Source organism: Urocampus carinirostris, chromosome 2 (genome assembly GCF_059441175.1).
Source record: "Urocampus carinirostris isolate Australia breed hairy pipefish chromosome 2, RoL_Ucar_1.0, whole genome shotgun sequence".
Classification (NCBI taxonomy): Eukaryota; Metazoa; Chordata; class Actinopteri; order Syngnathiformes; family Syngnathidae; genus Urocampus; species Urocampus carinirostris.
In genome coordinates this window covers 70,084,972-70,105,382 of record NC_142350.1, presented here as the reverse complement: position 1 = coordinate 70,105,382, position 20,411 = coordinate 70,084,972, and the positions used below count along the sequence as shown (strand labels likewise).

Sequence of the window (20,411 nt, the reverse complement as noted above, 5' to 3'; positions counted from 1 at the left end):
CCGTCTTTTTTCATTTTCTCCTTTTATACTTCCTTTTTTTCTTCACTTCTTTATACAACATCATCATTCGAATATATTGCATCAAAGCAAGTGAGCCGACGGAGAGCCGGCTCTCTTGAATGAGTTGAGCCGAAAAAGCCGCTTCTCTAAAAAGAAACGGACTTTCACTACACAACTCGAACAAAAAAACAATGGCGGATCTGCCTGACGAAAAGTTTGGAGAGCAGTAAATCTTTGTTCAAAAATGATAATGACAGTTTCGTGTCAAAAAAGTTGAGTCCCGGGGACGCACGTTGATTTGAGACGATGCGTCCCCAGCACAAATAATGCGTCTAGGACGCAGGGACGCCGGCAAACTAGAACACTGATTATGGTACTGAATGAATGAAAGAGGTACCTATTTAGTCCACTCTGTAAAATGAATTGGTTCTCCCTTTCACTCTTGAAGCAGATGATGTTGGCGAAGGGCTCTCGTTATCATTTCTGACGTCATCGGTACCTGACCGGAATACCCGGTAGCAATGTTCCCTGTCATTTTCCTTACGGCTCTGAGCGTTCACACATAGTCTGTGAGCAACGCTTGAAACAACAGTGAGCAACGGCAATCCCAAGTGTGGCAACTAAGTCATTATCAAACATGTCCAAAACTTGACATCACGTTGCATTTTGCCGAGTTTCCGGCAATGCAAAATGATTTTTCTCTTTTGAACGAATTGACTCATGTACTATTGCAAAGGTTGTACGGCATACAAACGTCGTTTGTTCTTACAATTCTTTCACAAGATATCCATTTCTTTTTATTCCCTGGTATCTTTTGTCGCATAATATTAACATTTTTGGGGGCTTATTGAGTCGGTTGCACGATACAGAACTGTATTTCATCACATTTTTGAGTGGAAGTACAATGTTGGCAACAAGATTCACTTGATATCATTGGAAATGATTTGAACGCAACACAAACTTTTTCTTCTTTTTGAGTTTTTCCTTGCCCTCATGTTGGTTCCAGATCAGGGGATGGTGTAATAACAGTCTGAAAAAATAGTTTGTGCAATAACCTGTGAAGCCCTTTGAGACTCTTTGTGATTAAGGGCTATACAAATAAAAATGACTTGACTTCTTTTTTCGTGTTTTTTTTTTAAATTCCTTTAAAAAAAAATCTCATTGTGTTTATTTTTTCTGAGCTGTTACTTTTTTCTTTTTGTTCTCTATTTACTTTTTTCCTACATTTCTTTTTTTTCTGTCTTTTTTTCAATATTTTTCCTTCTTTTTTTCCTCAGCTTTTCACTACTTTTTCATTTTGGTATTTTTTTTCTTTTTTTGTTCTATTCCCCCATTCTATTAAGTCTTTTTGTGCATAATTTTACATAATATTTGGTCATGTTGGGATTAAAGAAGCAAAAACAACCCGAAGAACCGTTTAGGACCCGAAAGAGCCGGTTCCTTTTAGTGAGCCGAGCCAAAAGAAGCCGGTTCCCGACCAACTTTACTCAACTTCGTTCTCCTTCGACTCGACTTCAAAATACCGCATTTCGGACACAATGTCAGGGGAACCCGTGTATTTTGACCTTCATGCACTGTAACTTTGACTTAAGACGCTTCTTAATTAGTAATTTTGAGCCCTCATTTTTGTGCGCTGGCTAGATTTTCTTGTGCGATGAGAATGTTAGCAGCTTAGAGGGAACGCTGCCCGGTAGCTTTTAATCGTCGACTCTTCCAATTTCAAACGGACATCTCATCAGAACGGCGTAAACGATAGTCCACTCGCCGAACCGTACGAGCTGCTCTTTTAATCAAACGACACGAGCAAGGAGGCACAGGTCGCTCGTTCGCCGGCCGAGATCTTTTTAATTAGAGCGTGTTCTCCTAATGAACCCCGTGTCCGAGTCCATTTGTCTCCACGCCTGCGGGGGCAGCGCGGGGCCGGGCGGGTGAGGCGCTGCCCTCTTTGTCTGCCATTCTTCCTCCCTGATATCTTTTTACGTCCGCTTTATTTCCCCCTCGCCGGCTTTGCATGATAATGCTCTCTCCGGAAAGTGTCAGAGAGCCGGCCGGCATTTATTAGGGCCCCGAACGCGCCATCAGTTAAGCTAACGGGCAGAATTCCGACATTCATCTCCGCTATCGTGGAGTGTCGGTCGACGGAACCGGCGAAGCTCCGGGCTAAATGACAAGTCGCGTCTTGTAATTACGCTATGCTAATTCTTCCCCCTCCTACTTCACGCCGAGGGAACGAGGCGTCTCTGGTGTCACAGCCGACTGAAGAGGAAATGAAGAAACGGGTTAGCGCCGGGGTCTTCAACCGCCGGGACGGTACCGGGCTGTTGCATTTGCTTCGAGGTTGTACAGAAGTAAAACATAAGTTCAGTTGTTCGGATCAGATTCAGATATACTTTATTGTCATTTTTGTACACGTGTATACAGAACAAAATGTCGATACATCTGACCCGCACAGTTTCCTTGAATGCACAGATATAAATAAAATGTTGTATTGAGTTAGAGTATTGAAGTATTAATAATATACTAAATAGTTATAGCTATGTAAAGTATTGTACAGTAGTGCAAAGAGTGCAAGAGGAGCAGCTAACCAGATGTGCAAAATGGGCAGTCAGGTAAACAAGTCACTATACAATAACAATGGAGTACGGTAGTGCAGAGGAGAACAGATGTGCAAAGGAGTGGCTAATTTAACAATCGACGAATCAATTATTTTTTTGGGAGAATCAAATTTTTATGTTCATAAAGACATATTTTCTCCTTTTTTAAACAATGCAGTTTTGGACGGATATGTCTGGACCAGAACGGAGATAGGACCTAGTTGCGTACGATTCTCAGTTTTATTGGGAATGAAGGGATCGGTGGTTGCGAGAAGCAGGTTGCTCTGAACGCGGAAGTGGTACTTCCGTGTCGAGCGATGGCAGTGTCGGGAGCGGAAAAAAACAGGTCAGTCGCCGGGACAGGAGAGCAAAAAACGTGGTCTGGATCAGCAACACGTCAAAAGCCAGGAGAGGAGAGTGGTTGTCAAGACCAGAATGAAAACGGTAACGTTTTCTTACCAGTCTCATCAGTTTAATTGAATGGTAAATGGTCTGCATTTCTATAGCGCTTTTCAAGTCAATGAAGACTTCCCAAAACACTTTACAATGTGCTTCACACTTACCCATTCACACACACACACACACACACACTCCAATACTGGCCATGCAGCCATGCAAGGCGCCGACCTGCTTATTGGGTGCATTAGGGATTCAGTGTCTTGCCCAAGGACATTTCGACATATAACACGGAGGAGCTGGGAATCGAACTGGCGATCTCAGGAAAGGGGAAGGACTGCGCCTACGATCCGGTGTTCGCTAGGCGCGGGAAGCAGGTCGCTCTGAACGGGGAAGCGGATCTTCCGTGGGGAGCGATTGTGGTGTTGGGGATGGAAAAACGGGTAAGTCGCTGGGACAGGAGAGCAAAAACGAGGTCAGGGTCGTAAGCCGGGAAAGCAGAGTAGACGTGGTCGGGGACAAGAAGAGGTCGAAAGCCGGGACGGGAGAGTAGACGTGTTCAGGATCAAAAACGGGTCGAAGCCGGGGGATGGACGGGAACAAAAAACAGGTGGGAGTAAGGGTCAAAAATGGCTTGCATGGTTTTAAATAGTGACAGGGAGCCAATCAGAACCTGCAGTGGTTGGTGGCAAAGGAGCGGGCACAGATGAATCACATTGTTATCATGATAAGCCCATTGACACCAAAATATCATAAATCATGGATTGGAACAAGAAAGAACTATTTCAGTCAAAAAACCTTCTTATAGATTCAGATTCCGATATACTTTATTGTCATTCTTGTACACGTGTATACAGAACGAAATGTCGATACATCTGACCCGCACAGTTTCCTTGAATGTACAGATATAAATAAAATGTTGTATTGAGTTGGAGTATTGAAGTACTAATACTATACTAAATAACTATAGCTATGTATAGTATTATACAGTAGTGCAAAGAGTGCAAGAGGAGCAGCTAACCAGATATGCAAAATGGGCAGTCAGGTAAACAAGTCTCTATACAATAACAAGAACACTGGAGTACGATATTGCAGAGGAGAACAGATGTGCAGAGGAGTGGCATTAGCATTATAATCAGCAACACTGATTTTTTTTAGTTTGAAGGTACTGAAAGAGAAATGCCCTCAAAAGGGATAGAAAAGTGCTTGAGTTTTGCTATGAAATATATAAACCCCGAAGAGAGAAATGTGCCAAGTTTCTTCGGAGGTTCTTTCGGACCCGGCGGGGCCATCGCGTGGTCGGTTGGCGTCGAGCCACAAAACTTTTTCCGACAAGTTTTAGGAGACATTTTTTTTAGCTCAAAATTTGCTGACTGACGTTTTTGGGAAGGGCGAAGGAAGGAACGGCTTTTTTGGACTGGTTAAAGACTTAAATGTTGCTATAAATGAAATATATTTACTCGTCTATGGGTATTTAGATTGATTTGTAAAAGATCCAGTTGAAAAATAATTAAAAGTTATCTTTGTTTATAAGTAAATATCATTGTTCCAATAGCAGATGATTGTTTTAATGTTTACACGGCTAGCTGCATTAATGTGACTGCTAGCATTCGTGACATAGGGATGCTAGCATTGGATAGATAGTTTATTCATCCCCGCAGGGAAATTCCCACTTCCAACATTTTCCTTGTGTTGAAAAAATAAAATAATAAATAAAAGAAATAGAATACAAAAATACCCAATATAACGTTTTGCTAGTATTTAAATAGTGCTACGGAAAATACTCACTGTCATAAAAATAGGGTAATATGCAAATGTGGGGGTGGGGTTTAATGTGGGCTTTTAATCCCCTGGGTGGATTTAAAGAGCCTCGTGGCATGAGGATCTTTGTTTAGTGACTTTTCGGTGCTAAGGTGTATTTTTTTCAATTTAAAAAAACAAACCCTCAAAAAAAACGGCGTGTCTTATTCGACCGATAGATGTCGCTGTGTTTTGTAGCGCAAACAAAATTGAGTGCCAAAAAGCATAAGGAAGAATAAAAACTTGGTAGACTCCAAGTGACCAAAACATGGCATTTTACTTCTTAATATGTGAGCATCCTTAGGTAAGCCTCGTGTTAAATAAATGCTAAATTCTCGAGTATTCAAAAAGAAATGCATTATTAAAAAAATGTACTATATTGTACCAGGGGTCTCCAGCATTTTTCTGAACGCGGAAGTGGGTCTTCCGTGGCGAGCGAGGGCGGTGTCGGGAATGGAAAAAACGGGTTAGTAGCAACGAGTCGAAAGCCAGAACGGGGGGTTAGACGTAGTCGGAAACAAAAAGAGATCGTAAGCCGGGACGGGAGAACAGACGTGGTCAGGTGCGAAACCGGTTGTAGTCGGAGACAGACGGGAGCGAAAACAGGACAGGTGGGAGTCGGGGTCGAAAAAGGCTTGCCTAGTATTCACTGAGGTTGCCAGATGGACTGACAAACGGGGACTGGAGTGGGTACAAGTACTGATCAGGAGCCAATCAGAACCCGTGGCGGTTGGCACCAAATGAGCTTATCCCAATCGGTAATCATGACAAAAACGTACATTTAACACTTTTCATTTGACCGGACCAACCGCAAAAGTATCCTTTACCATTCAGCGGATTCACTGTATAATGAAAGCATAGGAGTAGAAGAAAATGGAGACGCCTTCACTCGTATAATAGAATTGTCTTAAGCCGCAAAAAAGTCCATCATTAAACCTCCCGCAGGTCGATCTCACATTATCGTTTAAATCTCCCCCGCCGGGATCGCCGCTTGGTCCAAACTTTTGTTAAGCTTCCCCTAATAGCATCTCCATTTAAGAGGATCATGGAAAATGCCCGCTTTTAGCGCAGAAAAAAAACAGAAATTATGACGACACGCATCACGTGACGGCGAGTCAAACATCCGGATCCTATCAGGCAAATCTCTGCTCCAATTCTTCTCTTCTTTCTCTTCCAAATTGTGGTTTGGAAGCGTTTTGGCAGTGTTGTTGTGTGACAAAGAGCAAGTTTGCTGATGGATGACCGGACCCCGAATCCTCCACAAAATGGGCCGAGTGTGGAGTGGAAAGTTGAGTTGGCAAATCCAGATCCGGGAACTTATTGTCATTTGGAAGCCGATTCCGCCAGTCGTTGTCCTTTCATCATAAACCCCCCAAAAAATGTTTTCATTGTTTCCTGCGGTTAGGGGGACCGATCTGTATTTTTTATGGAACGTTCCCTGCTCGATACTTTCTTCCAAACCACCAGAGGCGTTATTTAAAATATTTTGGGACTTTTTATTCCTGTTTTGTTTTGCTTAGAACCAATAAATTAATTTCATGGAAAAAAGTTCAGGACAAGTCATGTTAATTTGGAAAGCCAGACCAGAACAGAAACAGGACCCAATTGCGTTAGGAAAGAGGAAGGACTGCTCCCACGATCCGGCGTTCGCTGGGCGCAGGAGCCAAGTCGCTCTCGTACTCTGATTGTGATCTGAACACAGAAGTGGATCTTCCGTAGCGAGCGATGGCGGTGTCGATGACGGAAAAACAGGAGAGCAAAAACGTGGTCGGGGTCAGAAACGGTTTGTAAGCCGGGACGGGAGAGCAGATGCCGTTGGGATCAAAAATGGGTTGTAAGTCGGGACGGGAAAGCAGACGTGGGCAGGAGCAAAACAGGTCGTAGCCGAATACGGGAGTGGATCTTCTGTAGCGAGCGATGGCGGTGTCAGGGACGAAAAAATGGATCGGTAGCCGGGACTGGGAGAGCAAAAATGTGGTCGGGGTGTGAAACCAGCCGTAAGCCAGGACGGGAGAGTAGACGTGGTTGGGATCAAAAACAAGTCGTAGCCGGAGACAGATGGGAGCAAAAACGGGACAGGTGGGAGTCAGGGTCGAAAAAGGCTTGCCTAGTATTCACTAAGGTTCGCAGACGGACTGACAACAGGGGGAAGACAGACTGGGTTCAAATAGTGACAGGGAGCCAATCAGAACCCGCGGCGGTTGGCACCAAATGAGCGGGCACAGGTACCTCGGTAAACATGGCTCAAAAAAGGAAAAGATAAGAACTGCTTAACGTTTTTTTAACGTGTTTTTTTTTTCCTCTGAAACAAAAACAAAAAAAATACGTTTTCATCAGTAAAGCTCATATTGAGGGATAATGCATTTCCATGACAACTTCTTATTTTGGTCTCGTTATTTTTTCCGAGTGCGGTTCCTCGTGCATCTCTGTAATGTTGAGAAAGGCTTTTTTTGGTCAGCGTTACTCCGATGGAGGTCAAAACCTCCATCATCTTCGTGTTGTTCCGGCCATCTGAGCGACTTGCTGCTCCCGACGCCGTCCATCCAAAAAGGTTAATGGAAGTTTGTCCCCCATATTTGGCGGCCATCCCTCTCCGACTGCTCGCATTCGTCAAATTGAACTTTGATCTTTCCCAACGGGTTTTTAAGAGCAATATTTGATGAGTGACCCCACTTAAGTCAATACGTCGGATTACAAAAATCTTTTGAACAAATCTGTGTATTTATCCTTTAAACATGAAACAATAGTACCGTCATATCTTTTCATCAGAAAATATATTTTACCCCAGACCCAATGTAAACATCAGCCGTCTGTCTTTTTCTGTCTCTTTGTCTGTCGGTCTGTCGGTCCGTCGGTCAGTCTAGCAGTCTCAGTCTGCCTAGCTGTCTAGCTGTCGGTCTGTCTAGCAGTCTAGCTGTCGGTCTGTCTAGCAGTCTTGCTGTCTTGCAGTCTTGCTGTCTAGATGCAGGTCTGTCTAGCTGTCGGTCTGTCTAGCTGTCTTGCAGTCTAGCTGCCGGCCTGTCTAGCTGTCTAGATGCCGGTCTGTCTAGCTGTTTAATTGTCTAGCTGTCCGTCTGTCTAGCAGTATAGCTGTCTACTTGTCTAGCTGCCAGTCTGTCTGTCTAGCAGTCTTGCTTTCGTGCAGTCTAGCTGCCAGTCTGTCCATCTGTCTAGCTGCAGGTCTGTCTAGCTGCCTAGCAGATGAGCTGTTTAATTGTCTAGCTGTCTGTCTGTCTAGCAGTCTAGCTGTCTGTCTATCAGGGCTGTCTAGCTGTTTAGCTGTTGGTCAATCTAGCTGTCAAGCAGCCTAGCAGTCTGTGTATATCTATAAGCAGGTAGGCTTATCATGGGCTTCCATGGTTGACTCCCATCAGTTAGTGTGTGAAAAGCATTGTAAAGCACTTTGGGAGGTCTTTGATGACTTGAAAAAACATAATTAAAGTCCATTTTCCATATAAAAAATTGGGAAAAATATTCAATTAAAAAAAGAAATGTTAAAAAAAAAAAAGAAATAAATGGTTCCTTTGTCCTGCTGCCAATACGGTGCATCTATTTTCTCTCTGTCTGTCTGTCTGTCTGTCTGTCTGTGTCGGCAGGGCAAAAGGTAATGGGGAATTTTCAAAATAAAAGCTCAGAGATGAGTAGTTTGTTCGATGGTTTTATTACTGAATATTCTGAACATAAATGAGCTACAAGGCAGTGGCTGTAGAAATTCACTTGTGCAAAGACTGAGGTGGTTTACCATCATTCTTATATAAAAAGGGTGGACCCTATGCTGATTATAAATTTATCACAACGTTACATTATTGAGCAACCCAAAAGTACTAAAAAAAAAACAAAAAAACTAAAGAGCTGACATGGTGGTCCGCCAACTTGCTGTTACGGGAACCTTCAAAGGCCAAAAACCTAAAAAACAAAAAAGCTGGCCAAAAAAAAAGTGGTGTGGTCTCTTTAAGCCTTTATAGTTTGTTTTCTTCCTGGTGCTATGTAGCACTCGTTTTTCAGTTGCACCAAACCATGGTGACATCTAGTGCTAAACTATTACACTGCGTCTTTGACTCGACTCCGGATATTGGCACGTTTTACATTCGGTATAATTAAATCTACAACTTTAACACAATTAAATGGTAGAAGTACATTCAATTTATACGATGCAGTTAAAATTATATTACAATCGTGTAAATTTGATAAGCTTTATAGGCCTAATTAAATTATTTTAATTCTTCCTGTGAGATCACAAATCCACCGGCTACTGTTGTAAGGATATACAGCATAGTTAGAATTGTGTGAGATTTTTCAGTTTTATCCTTTTTCATTCTTACTTTAAATATTTTAATGAAGTTAAGTATTTTGTACTACCTGATTATTATGCAAATGTTTGGATTTACCTATTCATGTTTTATTCACTTAATGTTTATTAATCTTCGTCATGATTACCGCTGCGGGCTCTGATTGGTTCCCTGTCACTATTTGAACCCAGTTCTGTCCGCCCCCTGTTTTCAGTCCGTCAACGAACCTCCGTGTATACTAGGCAAGCCTTTTTCGACCCTGACTCCCGCCTGTCCCGTTTTTCGCTCCCGTCTGTCTTGGGCTATGACCTGTTTTGATCCCAACCACGTCTACTCTCCCGTCCTGGCTTACGACCCATGTGATCCTGACTACGTCTACTCTCCCGTCCTGGCTTACGACTGGTTTACACCCCAACCACATTTTTGCTCTCCTGTCCCGGCTACCGACCCGTTTTTCCGTCCCTGACACCGCCATCGCTCGCTACAGAAGATCCACTCCCGTATTCGGGTCACTATCCGAATGCGAGAACGAATTGCTTCCCGCGTCCAGTGAGCATCGGATCGCGGGCGCTGCCCTTCCTCTTTCTTTCAATGAAATTGTGAGAAAACGTTACGCGATTGGGTCCACCCTGTGTGCTGGTTTGACAAATCTAGTGGTCATAAAGTCCCTATGTTGTTCTAAGTAGAGTTTTCATTTACCTTTGGAAGGGAAGCCTTCAGTCTTATCAAACCTCCGACAGGATTCATTCTTGGCGAAGGACCGAATGATGTGAAGCTGGTGCCTTGGGAATTTTCCACTAACTTCTGTGTTCGGCCTCTTCGGTATACAAAGGAAATGATTGTCAGCGTTTTGAAAGAGCACTTGTGAAACCTTTACAGCACTGCTCTGTACTCACAAGCACAGAAAAATGTGTTTGTTTTTTAATTTGTTTTTTATATCTTAGGTTGTAATAAAAAAAACTACTCATGTTGTCTTAGGGCTAAGTAGTACCCATCAGTAAGGAGAATAAAAATGAAGGAAGGAATGAAAATGCACCAAAATCCAGGACGCAAAATGTTTCTTAACTACTGTTCTGCCCTGTCTGCTCATTTAGTCAAGTCAAGTATAAAGTCATGGGCTGAATGGGTAGAACTATGTGGAATAATCTGTTGCCTCGTTAGCAATGCTACAGTGTCAAAAAGGATTTTGGGGTTATTCTTTTGTGCCGCAATCACCTTCGAAAAATAGGCTGATTTTGCAGAGGCTAGGGCTGCTTTATACTTGTTGTCACACCAGGTTTGATGGAAAACCTCAAGCTTGGCAGCGCGCCATTTTCTTTCAGATTTCCCGCAGTCTTGTTTAAGCGATTAGTTTCATGAATAAACCAAGGCGTGCGTCTTTTAGGTCCTGATTTAAGCCGTAGGGGCGCTACGGAATCCTGGACACTAGCCAGGGTAGCATTAAACTCATTCATGAGTGAGTCAATAGAGCCTTTATATAAAGGAAACGACGCAACTACTCTTGAAAGAAGATCAGAGAGTTGATGACCGGATGCAAACTGGGTTTTGTTTGCATTGCATGGTCTACAGCGGTCCTTAATTCTGTAATTCTAGGGACACTTAAGAGACTTGGAAATCCGCTGACCTTACATGTTTTGTTCCTCCACAGGACCATTTGGGCTTTGAGGTGTGGACCCCGTGTACATTGTAACCTGCTCCGGGGAGGGATGGATGCTAAGCAGAGCAGAGCAGAGCTAAACTAAGGTAAGCTGCGATTGCATTTTTCGAAAGGGGAAAAAAAAGCGGATTTTGTGTAATTAGCGCCGGTGGAATGTTTGATTTGCCGAGCGCAACGTCGGTGCGCTACGCTGATCCTCTTTGTGCAAACTAAGTCAAATGCATGAAAACAAAATGCTCGTGCTGCTTCGGAGAAGCAGGATTAGGGTTAAAATCTGATGAACAGAACAGGGGAAGAGACCCCGACGTTGGAAAAAGCTGTGACCGACTTTGTTTTTGTGCTTTTTTGTTCCTGCAGATCCTTGAAAAGTCTTAAAATGCATTGATTATTCTAAAATGAAGGCCTTAATTGGAATAAAATCCAATTTTCAAGAGTCTTGAAAATGTGAACACTTTAGTAAGATTTATTTGTTTGAACTAGAAAGATTTAGTGACATTTATCAATCGTCCTCTTTAATAATTCACCAATTTATTAACGTGGTACGATCGCTTGAACACAACAATGGAACTATCAAAACGGTGATGTGATTTCAGTCGAGCCTTTCAGAGGCGTTTACTTTGGACCATGGGAAAGTGTCAATCTCATAGGTAAATGTTTTTAAGAACGTTTTTCTCCAGCTTTGCCAGGTACTGTGTACAAAGGACGATGTTTCGTATGTTTTTTGTTTTGTTTTGTTTATTTCATTTGGGTTTTTTTCTCGACTTGGTCTTAAATTTGATTTCAAAAGGCATTAAAAAATCTTGAATTGAACTTGCCTCAAGCTAAAGGAACTGTTATGATTACCAATGTGACTCACCTGTGCCCGCTCATTTGGTGCCAACCGCTGCGGGTTCTGATCGGCTCCCTGCCTCTATTTAAACCCAGTCCTGTCAATCCCCTGTTGTCAGTACGTCTGCAAACCTCAGTTTATACAACGCAAGCCTTTTTTGACCCTGTCTCCTGCCTGTCCCGTTTTTCCTCACGTTTGTCTCCAGCTACAACCTGTTTTGGTCCCGACTACTTCTACTCTCCCATCCTGGCTTGCGACTCGTTTCCGACCCTTGACCACGCTTTGCTCTCCCAGTCCCATCTACCGACCCGTTTTTCCGTCTCTGACACCCCCATCCCTCGCTACGGAAGATCCACTTCCGTGTTCGGATCACAAGCCGAGCACGAGAGCGAACACCGGCGCAGCCCTCTTTCTTTCCATAAAACTTGTGGTAAACGTTACGCAATTGGGTCCTGTTTCCGTTCCGTTTCTGACAGGAACCCCGTTTGTTCACCTTGATTCAAATGATTACCGTACACAGAAAAAAGTCTGAATCCTGTTGGAATAAAGAGTCAGAGGACTATCTATCTTCCAAGAATAATTCAATATTTAACCGACCGTAATTTTTCGGTTGTTTAGTAAATTGGGAGTGTTTCTGTAATTATTCTTTTACGAGGACATTAAAGGAAAGCAAACAAGAGGAGTCATTTGTTTCTTGTTGACGGCCGCGTGTCATCAGTTTATCCGTATAATTCAATTATCGACGTTATCAGTTTGCTGTTCTAGAGATTAAGTCGCCCGCAGCGATGAAATTCTGAGTCATCGTGAATTCCTGTCCTTTCAAATGTTCATGCAACACAGTGATTATCATCATGTATAGATCATCTCAGATTGTAGACTGTGACTGGGCAGCACGGCGGCGCAGTGGTTCGCGCGTGTGCGGCACAGTTCTGAGGTCATGAGATCGAACCTCCTGTGTGGAGTTTGCATGTTCTCCCCGTGCTTGCTTGGGTTTCCTCCCACATTCAAAAAAACATGCATGTCAGGTTGATTGGCCTAACCAAGTTGTCTCTAGGTGTGAATGAGCTGTCTCTGTCTGCCCTGTGATTGGCTGGCCATTGGTTCAGGATGTCCCCTGCCCACTGCCTGAAGATAGCTGGGATGGGCTCCGGCACCCCCGCGGCCCTACTGAGGATAAGTGTTGCAGATAATGGATGGATGGATGGACTGTGGCTGCTGATCAAGTCAGCAATTGAATGATGCAGTTTTGCTGATGTCAGAAAATTGAATTCATATTATATATATTTCATTTTTTTGTTTTTTATTAGAATTCATTTTCATATTTATTTATACAACAAATATGAACTATTTTTCTCTCCTAAACTTTTGATTGGATTAACCTTGATGACATTTTAAACGAGAGGACTTTGTAATTGGAAAACGAATTGCATCAGTTATTTGTTATTTTTTTACTAAATGTAGCGAATTCACAAACAACTGATTAACTGAATAAATTGAAGAACCAAGTTTTTTCTTTGAAACTCTGCTCGCCTTTTTTGGAGCACCAGCTAGGTTTTTAGATCAGTTTATCAGGAAAAGGGATAAAAAAAAAAACTTTTAATTAAATCTGAAAGATTGTCCCTTTGATCGATTATCAGGTGGGCCGATATTTCGAAAATTAACTGGATTTTTATTCATTCGACGGGCCGATTATTTAGGCTCAGATGTAGCCGAGCCTCTCTCTCCATCTTTTTTTCACTCCCCCTGTCTCAGACGCTACTCACCCCGTGCCTTCTGATCATAGTTGTAGACGCACTATTCCCAATCTCTCGTATCACCCATTTTCTTCATCTCTGTATTCCGCCAGGAATGTTTCTTTGTATTTATATTTGAAGACGTGAATAGTTGGACATTGTTTGATCTCGTCTTGTCAATTGTTCCAAAGTTTGACTCCACACAAAGACACACACATACTTTTCCTGGTGGTTCTCACCTTTGGGATTTTGAATTTACTACAGCCCCTTAAGGTATAACTTCCCTCTTTCCGAATGAATCATTTTTGGATGTTTTCTGGCGCATGTTTTTGTTAACCTTAAATAGCAGTTGTAAAGTAAAAAAATGTTAATAATTTGGATTACAGGAATAAAGTGATTAGCTGTTACCATAACATTAGTTCGGAAATCTGGCTCTAAAACAGAAGTGCCCTCACTTTTCAATTGGTGAGCTCCTTTTGAGGCACTTTTTGTTTTAAGTTAATTTAAGTCATATTCGTCATTTGTATTCATTTATTGTAAAAAAAAAAAATGGAATAATCAGGGAGCAATTTAAATGGATATATACCTTTTAATCCATCTCTGCTAAGCTTTATTTTATTTTTTGCACTGATAGTTTTTGGTTTAAGTGAAAGATTAGTCTTTTTAGTTGTTTTAAAAATTCTAATTCAATGACTGCAAAAAGTTTCAGAGAGCTTTTACAGTTTTGAGTTTCTAACACATATTGTGTGTTTATTTTATTAACATTATTAACAGGGTTGGGTAGGGTTACTTTAACTGGATTATTTTCCATTACTTTTGGATGACTCCAATACCAAAAGTGCTAATAAAAGACAAAAGAAACTAAATAGGAATAAAATGACTCAATTTTGTGCAGGCTCGGGGAGTAACGGAATACACGGAACGGCAAAAATGATGTCGGCAAGCTGTTTGGATTCATTTTCATTTTGTTTCTGTCGCATTTGATGTTCGTTTTGCCAGAGATCAAAGCCAGGAGAGAAAGCTTACCACGTGTTGTGAGTCATTTTATTCACATTTAGTTTCTTTTGTCTTTTATTAGCATGGGCCGGCAGTATCTCAGGAGGTAGAGCGCTCGTCTTGGGATCAAGGGATCCCAGTTCGAATCCCGGCTCCTCCGTGTTACATGTCGAAGTGTCCTTGGGTAACACACTGAACCCCTAATACCCCCAATAAGCAGGTTAGCGCCTTACATGGCTGCACGGCCGCTATTGGGAAATGTGAAGCACACTGTAAAGCGCTTTGGGAAGTCATTGACTTGAAAAGCGCTATAGAAATGCAGATCATTTCATATTTGGTATTGGAGTAATCCGAAAGTCATTGAAAGTAATCCAGTTAAAGTAACCCTACCCAACCCTGATTATTAATACAAAGTTCTTTTAAGGTGTTACAGCAAACGAATATCAGCTCCAAATGTCGGTTATTTACCTCCCCCCTAATACTAATAATCGGTATCGGTATTGGCCCTGAAAAACGCATATTGCTCGATCTTTACTCCCAAGAACGATAATTAAAACAACAAATTTTCGTTTGGGTTAGTGGATCGGGGGTATTCTAGTAACCATGTGTTCTTTTGGGAGGAAATTTGAAGGAAAGCAAATGAAAGGAGCCTTTGTTTACTTGTTGACTGCCGCGAGTTCCTCCGCATAATTAGATTATCGACGTTATCAGTTTGCCGTTCTAGAGATTCAAATCGCTGGCGGCGATAAACATGCCGAGTCCTCATCGAGTCCAGTCCTTCGAAAAATTGATGCTACACGAAATATTAGCCATTATTCTCGTGCGTAGAACAGACCGAGGCGATAAAATGATAATTATCGAAGTTCTTACCATGATAAATAATAAAAACGTTCAAAGAAAAGTCTATCGTTGAAACTGTAATTACCAACCGACTATTGGGGAAAAAAAGGGCGGGAAGCAGAACCCACTCGCGTAACGTTTCTCACAGTTTATTGGGGAGAAGAGGAATGAGCGCACACTCGTTCCGGGGATCGTCGGTCGCGGAAGTAGATCGATCGGAAGGAGGAAGTGGGCAAAATCAAAAAGATCGGGGTGAGAATATAACAGGAGTAAAAGACAGGCAAAAACGGAGATTCAGAGGGTTTGGCAAAACAAGAGCAAAAAACACAGGCAAAAACGGGGATTCTCAGGGCTAGACGTGTCAAAACAGAGTTTCGCAAACACTCCGACAAAAAGCGACTCACGAGTTAAGTAGTCAGGGAGCAATCTGTCAACGCGTTTCAGCTGGTGTCCATGGGCGGGGCCAATTGGGCGCCGTGGCAACCGTGACAGAACCTGGCGCCACATGGCGGGGACCAATTGGGCGCCATGGCAACCATGAAACCTTGTCACTATTTAAACCCCCATCTTTCTTTCACCTGTGGTCAGTCCTTCTGCGAACCCCAGTTCACGCTAGGCAAGATTTTCGACCCCTTGTTTGCTTCGACCCATTTTCTGATTTCAACCACGTTTTTTGCTCTCCTGTCCCGGCTACTGACCTGTTTTTTCCCGCTCCCGACACCGCCCTCGCTTGCCACAGAAATATCACTTCCGCGTCCGAGCATACTGCTCCCCGCGACCAGCGATCTCCGGATCGTTTGTACAATCCTTTCCCTTCTTCCCAATAAAAATAAGAGAAAAGTACGCAAGTGGGTCCGGTCTTCAGTCTGGTCCTGCCATATAATTTATGATATCCTCAGTTTTTACAGCACAGACACTTGACAATGACATAATATTTGCAGAAAATGATTCATAAATGTTTTCTAAAATTTTAAATTTTAAAAAGTGACATTGGATAAATTCTCATTGCACACTAGTGTGTCAAGGCACACAGGTTGAAAATCACTGGACTAGACAATGATTTCGCAGGAATGGCAATATGGCGGCTCACATGAAGTGAAAGTTAAAAGATAAGTTGGAGATAATATCCTAAACGTGAGCCTAAACCTATCCCGAATTTCCATTCCTTTTAACATTGTTATGATTACCGATGTGAATCACCTGTCGCCTTTTGTCAGTCCGTCTGCGAACCTCAGTTACTCTAGGCAAGCTCTTTTCGACCCTGACCCCCACCTGTTTTTGATCCCGTCTGTTCTCCGGCTTCGACACGTTTTTTTTTTTTTTTTTTCAATCCTGACCACTTTTTTTGCTTTCCTGTCCCAGCGACTGACCCGTTTTTTTTCTCAGTTCCCGACACCGCCATCGCTCGCCACGGAAGCCCCACTTCTGCGTTCAGAGCAACCTGCTTCCCAGCAATCACCAGATTGTGGGTGCAACCCTTTCCTTTCTTCGAATAAAACTGAGAGAAACGTAACGCAAGTGGGTCTTGTCTCTGCTCTGGTCTTGACAAAAATGTCAATCATTAATTTGGGTTCGGGTCGGACTGGGTTTCTCTCTTGCGGACTTTTGTTTTTTTAATGATTCACGCACGTCCGTAACTGGTCTTATTTTTCCTTGTGGAGGATCCGAATGGCAGATTGCGTCCCTCTATTGCGAAGCACAGCCTTTGTTGATGCGCTTGGCCACGTTTATTATTGTTCTTCGTTTATTTTTCCCTGTGGAAGGATTTGAACGGTGGATTCTGTCCCCCTTGTGCGCAACGCAGCCCTCATCCACGCGCTTGTTTCGCGTTTGTAATTGTTCGTAGTCTTATTTTCTTAGTGGTGGATTCCAGCTGGACTGCCCTGGGGGGACAGAATCCATCGCGCAGATCCTAAATGAATAGCAATTACAATTAATTAATAGCCCTCCTCTTTCTCCTCACTACCAAATATAAAAAAAGTTGGATTTGCTTCAGGCCCTCTCCCTCAAATGAAGTGAATTTTTCGGGCTTAGGCTGGTTCGGGCTTCAACACCCGCGGGTCAGTTCGGGCTGTATTTTTCATGCTTGATCTGATCTGTAATTGAAGGTATTGAAATTACTTCTAGTGGTATTGGATAAGTACTATTAGTCAGACAATCATACTACTCTCTCTCTTTTTTGGGATGTGAACTAAGCAACTAGTACCTGAGCGGCAACCTTTCCAGCAGCTCAGTGTTATTTCGCTCTTTTTGTGATTTATTGTTTCAATTGTCTGCTTCTATCTTTGGTGTTTTTCGTCCCGTTTGACGACTACAGTGGCTAGCGGAGTTATAAGTCTTCGGTACTGTCCGGAATCATTGTAAATGCGAACTCTCTACCAAATAAGACAGACGAACTGGCTGCGCTGGTGAAAAACATCAAAGTGCAGTTTGCTGTGTTTTATGGAAACCTGTCTCACGTCTAGCATCCCGGATGCTAACGTGGAGCTACCCAGCTTCAGCGCTGTTAGGGCAGACAGAGACAAAAAAGCCTGCGGGAAGCGGAGAGGAGGCGGACTCGCTAACTTCGTGAACAGGAGGCGGTGTAACCCTGGGCACAAAGATTTCCATCTGCTGCAGGGACGTCGAACTTTTGTCCTAGCGTGTGACGTCATCCACTCCGCTGTGGCTAAACTACAACACAGCACCCCGAGGCCATCCTGTTCATCTGTTAATAAACAACAAAAGGATACTGCTGGGAGTGTGAATTTCCCTACGGGGATGAAGAAAGTATCGATCTATCTACGAAGCTTGTAATAGATATGAAGGATATCGACTCAAAGCCGTGATGGTTTCCCAGCATGCACCGGTTGCCCGGGAACCCGCGCGAGCAGTCCTCACAAGCCGTTGACGGGTCAGCGAGCCTCGATGACAGGTCTCCCCGCGGGATGATGGAAAGCAGATGGCGGCCATGACGGCGCCTGCTGTGACCTTCAACGCCGCTTCGCCGCGATAGCGAACAGACGCGCAGCAGCAAAACGTCCGTGGCGCCACTGGAAGCTGGCTCGCTTCATTACGTGCGTTACGTCCAATCAAAGACAATTACGGCACAGCGTCTCAAATGAACAGCTCTCATTCAATATTCAAGCGCGTGTTTGTCGCGGTTTATTATTTCGCCACTAGATGTCACTCAATTGCAGTATTCGGGAACCTATGGCATTTTTCTTCAGTACATGTGGCTTAGAGCACAGGTGCCGAACAGGCGGCCCGCGGGCCACATCAGGCCCGCTAAGGGATTGAATCGGGCCCGCGTGACAACTCAGAGAAGCGCAAGAGAAAAACAAGGTGTAGGTTGAAATATGTCAACTTGATGTTGCCAAAGCCAGGTGCCTCTCACAAAGACACTATACTTGTATTGTCTCTCTTTATCTCTCTCTTTCTCTTTATCTTTCTCTTTTTTCTCTTTCTCTTTACCCTTCGCGCTTTCTTTTCTCTCCTTTTGTCTTTCTATTTCTCTTTGGATTTCCTTCTTCCTCTCCCTTTCTTTTTCCCCTCCTCACGACTTTATCTCTTTTGTTTCTCACGCTCTCTCCCTCTCTCTTTGTCTTTCTAGACAAACTTTGATTGGATAAGCTGTTCGAGTGGACACATTTGATTGGGTGAGCCGTAAGGGTGGGAGATCTCTGCGTACACAGGATGCTTCCTTTTCATGTTTTTATTATTTTTACAAAAGAACTGCTTGTACCTTGTTCTGAGACCATTGTTCACAAAAATTGTAGTCAAAATTTAGTTTATATTCTAAGCTAGTTGGCCATTTAGTGGGTGGGGCCGTAAGTTGGTTTGTTTTGATCTGTTGATATTAAAAGGGTGCTATTTGCTAGCTAGTACCCAGTTAAATGTAACTTCAAGCTATAGCCCTCTGCTACTAGCTACTAGCTAGCAGAATTGAGTTGTATAGAGTTATATGTTAAACTGACTAACTCAATATGTAGTTTATATTGTAAGCCAGCTAATTATCCACAGTGAGCAGGCAAGTAGGTAGATCTGTTACTATTGTTTTGAGATGAAAACATATCCGCTAGTGAGCTATTAGCTAGTGTTAGGAATTAAATATAAAATACCAAATTGCTCGAATTAGTTATGACTCCATTAACCAAACCTACATTGTCCTAACAATGCGAGCTTGTTTCTTGATGGAAATATCAACAAGAGACTGGCATTTTCACACGGTGGCAGATTTATGTTCTTAAACAGTTTAACTAAGTGAACTTCATCGAATGAATGGCCAAATTAGCCGAATTAGTGTCGCTCGAGTCTCCGTCAAGCCTCCTCTCTCGATCTTCTGCCTTTCTTCCTCTGCCTACATTGTTTCCGCAAGCCGGTGTGCCGGCTCCTCCCATGGGCGTGCCAGGAAAGCCCCCCACGTGGGGCACCATCTCGGAGAAGAGCGTTGCGATGTCTGACATTGTGCGTCTGACCTTATCCGTCAGAGTCCTGTTATCAAAATTCCCTAGTCAAAATATTTTGCATTTGGAACGGCGTGACCTGAAGCCCACTCAGTGAAAATCTTCATTGCACTCAATAAATGTAACTTGTATTTAATCGTATAAAATCCCTTATAGTAAAATGCATAAAATCCTTCACTGGCTATAATTAGCTTCTAGCTTTAGCGCTGTAGGACTAACTACTAATCATCAAAATTGAGCTATACAGCCAAATAGCTTTTCAACATTTCAGAGTTCTTTTGGCTCTTGTTAAATAAAATGATTGCGTAATATGTGTGGAGTGACATTAGGTTAAGCGATGGAGAAGTAAGGAGAGCAACTGGTGTGGATGGAGAGCTTGCTGAGAGGTTAGGGGAAAATGTTCTGAGATGGTTTGGACGTATGGAAAGAAATGGATGAAGGCCGTTTGACGAAAAAACGATGTAGTGCAGAAATGGTGAAACATAGAATGAGAAAAGGGCCCAAATGTGATTGGATGGATGTAGTGAAACGTGCTCTGTATGTGAAGTCAAGACGTGGGTTCTGACTAGGTCCTGTTTCCTGTTGGTACTTACTGTCGGGTATTGTTTCCGTTCTTTCTCTTGCTTAATATCGGTTTCCAATTTTGTTTCCATCTATTTTTTTCCTGTTTATTATTCTCTCCAGTTTTTGTTCCTGTCTTGTTTGTCCTGTTTTTTTCCCAATATCCTCTTTCATTATCAATCCTGTCCGTCCCGTCCTGTCCGGCATCGACCCCATCTGTCCGATATCTGCTCCAGAAATTAGTATTGATCTCGTCGGTCTCTGACTCCCC

At 42.9% G+C, this 20,411-nt stretch overlaps 1 protein-coding gene across 3 annotated transcripts in view; it reads left to right on the top strand.

The window, feature by feature from the left end:
- Positions 1-20,411, top strand: part of sema6cb (semaphorin 6Cb) — a 270,038-nt gene that overhangs the window by 44,898 nt on the left and 204,729 nt on the right. For all 3 annotated transcript variants that reach the window (XM_088327668.1, XM_088327667.1, XM_088327669.1), the window contains exon 2: positions 10,728-10,822. The gene's annotated coding sequence lies outside the window, so the exon portion shown is untranslated. The remainder of the gene's footprint in view (positions 1-10,727; positions 10,823-20,411) is intronic.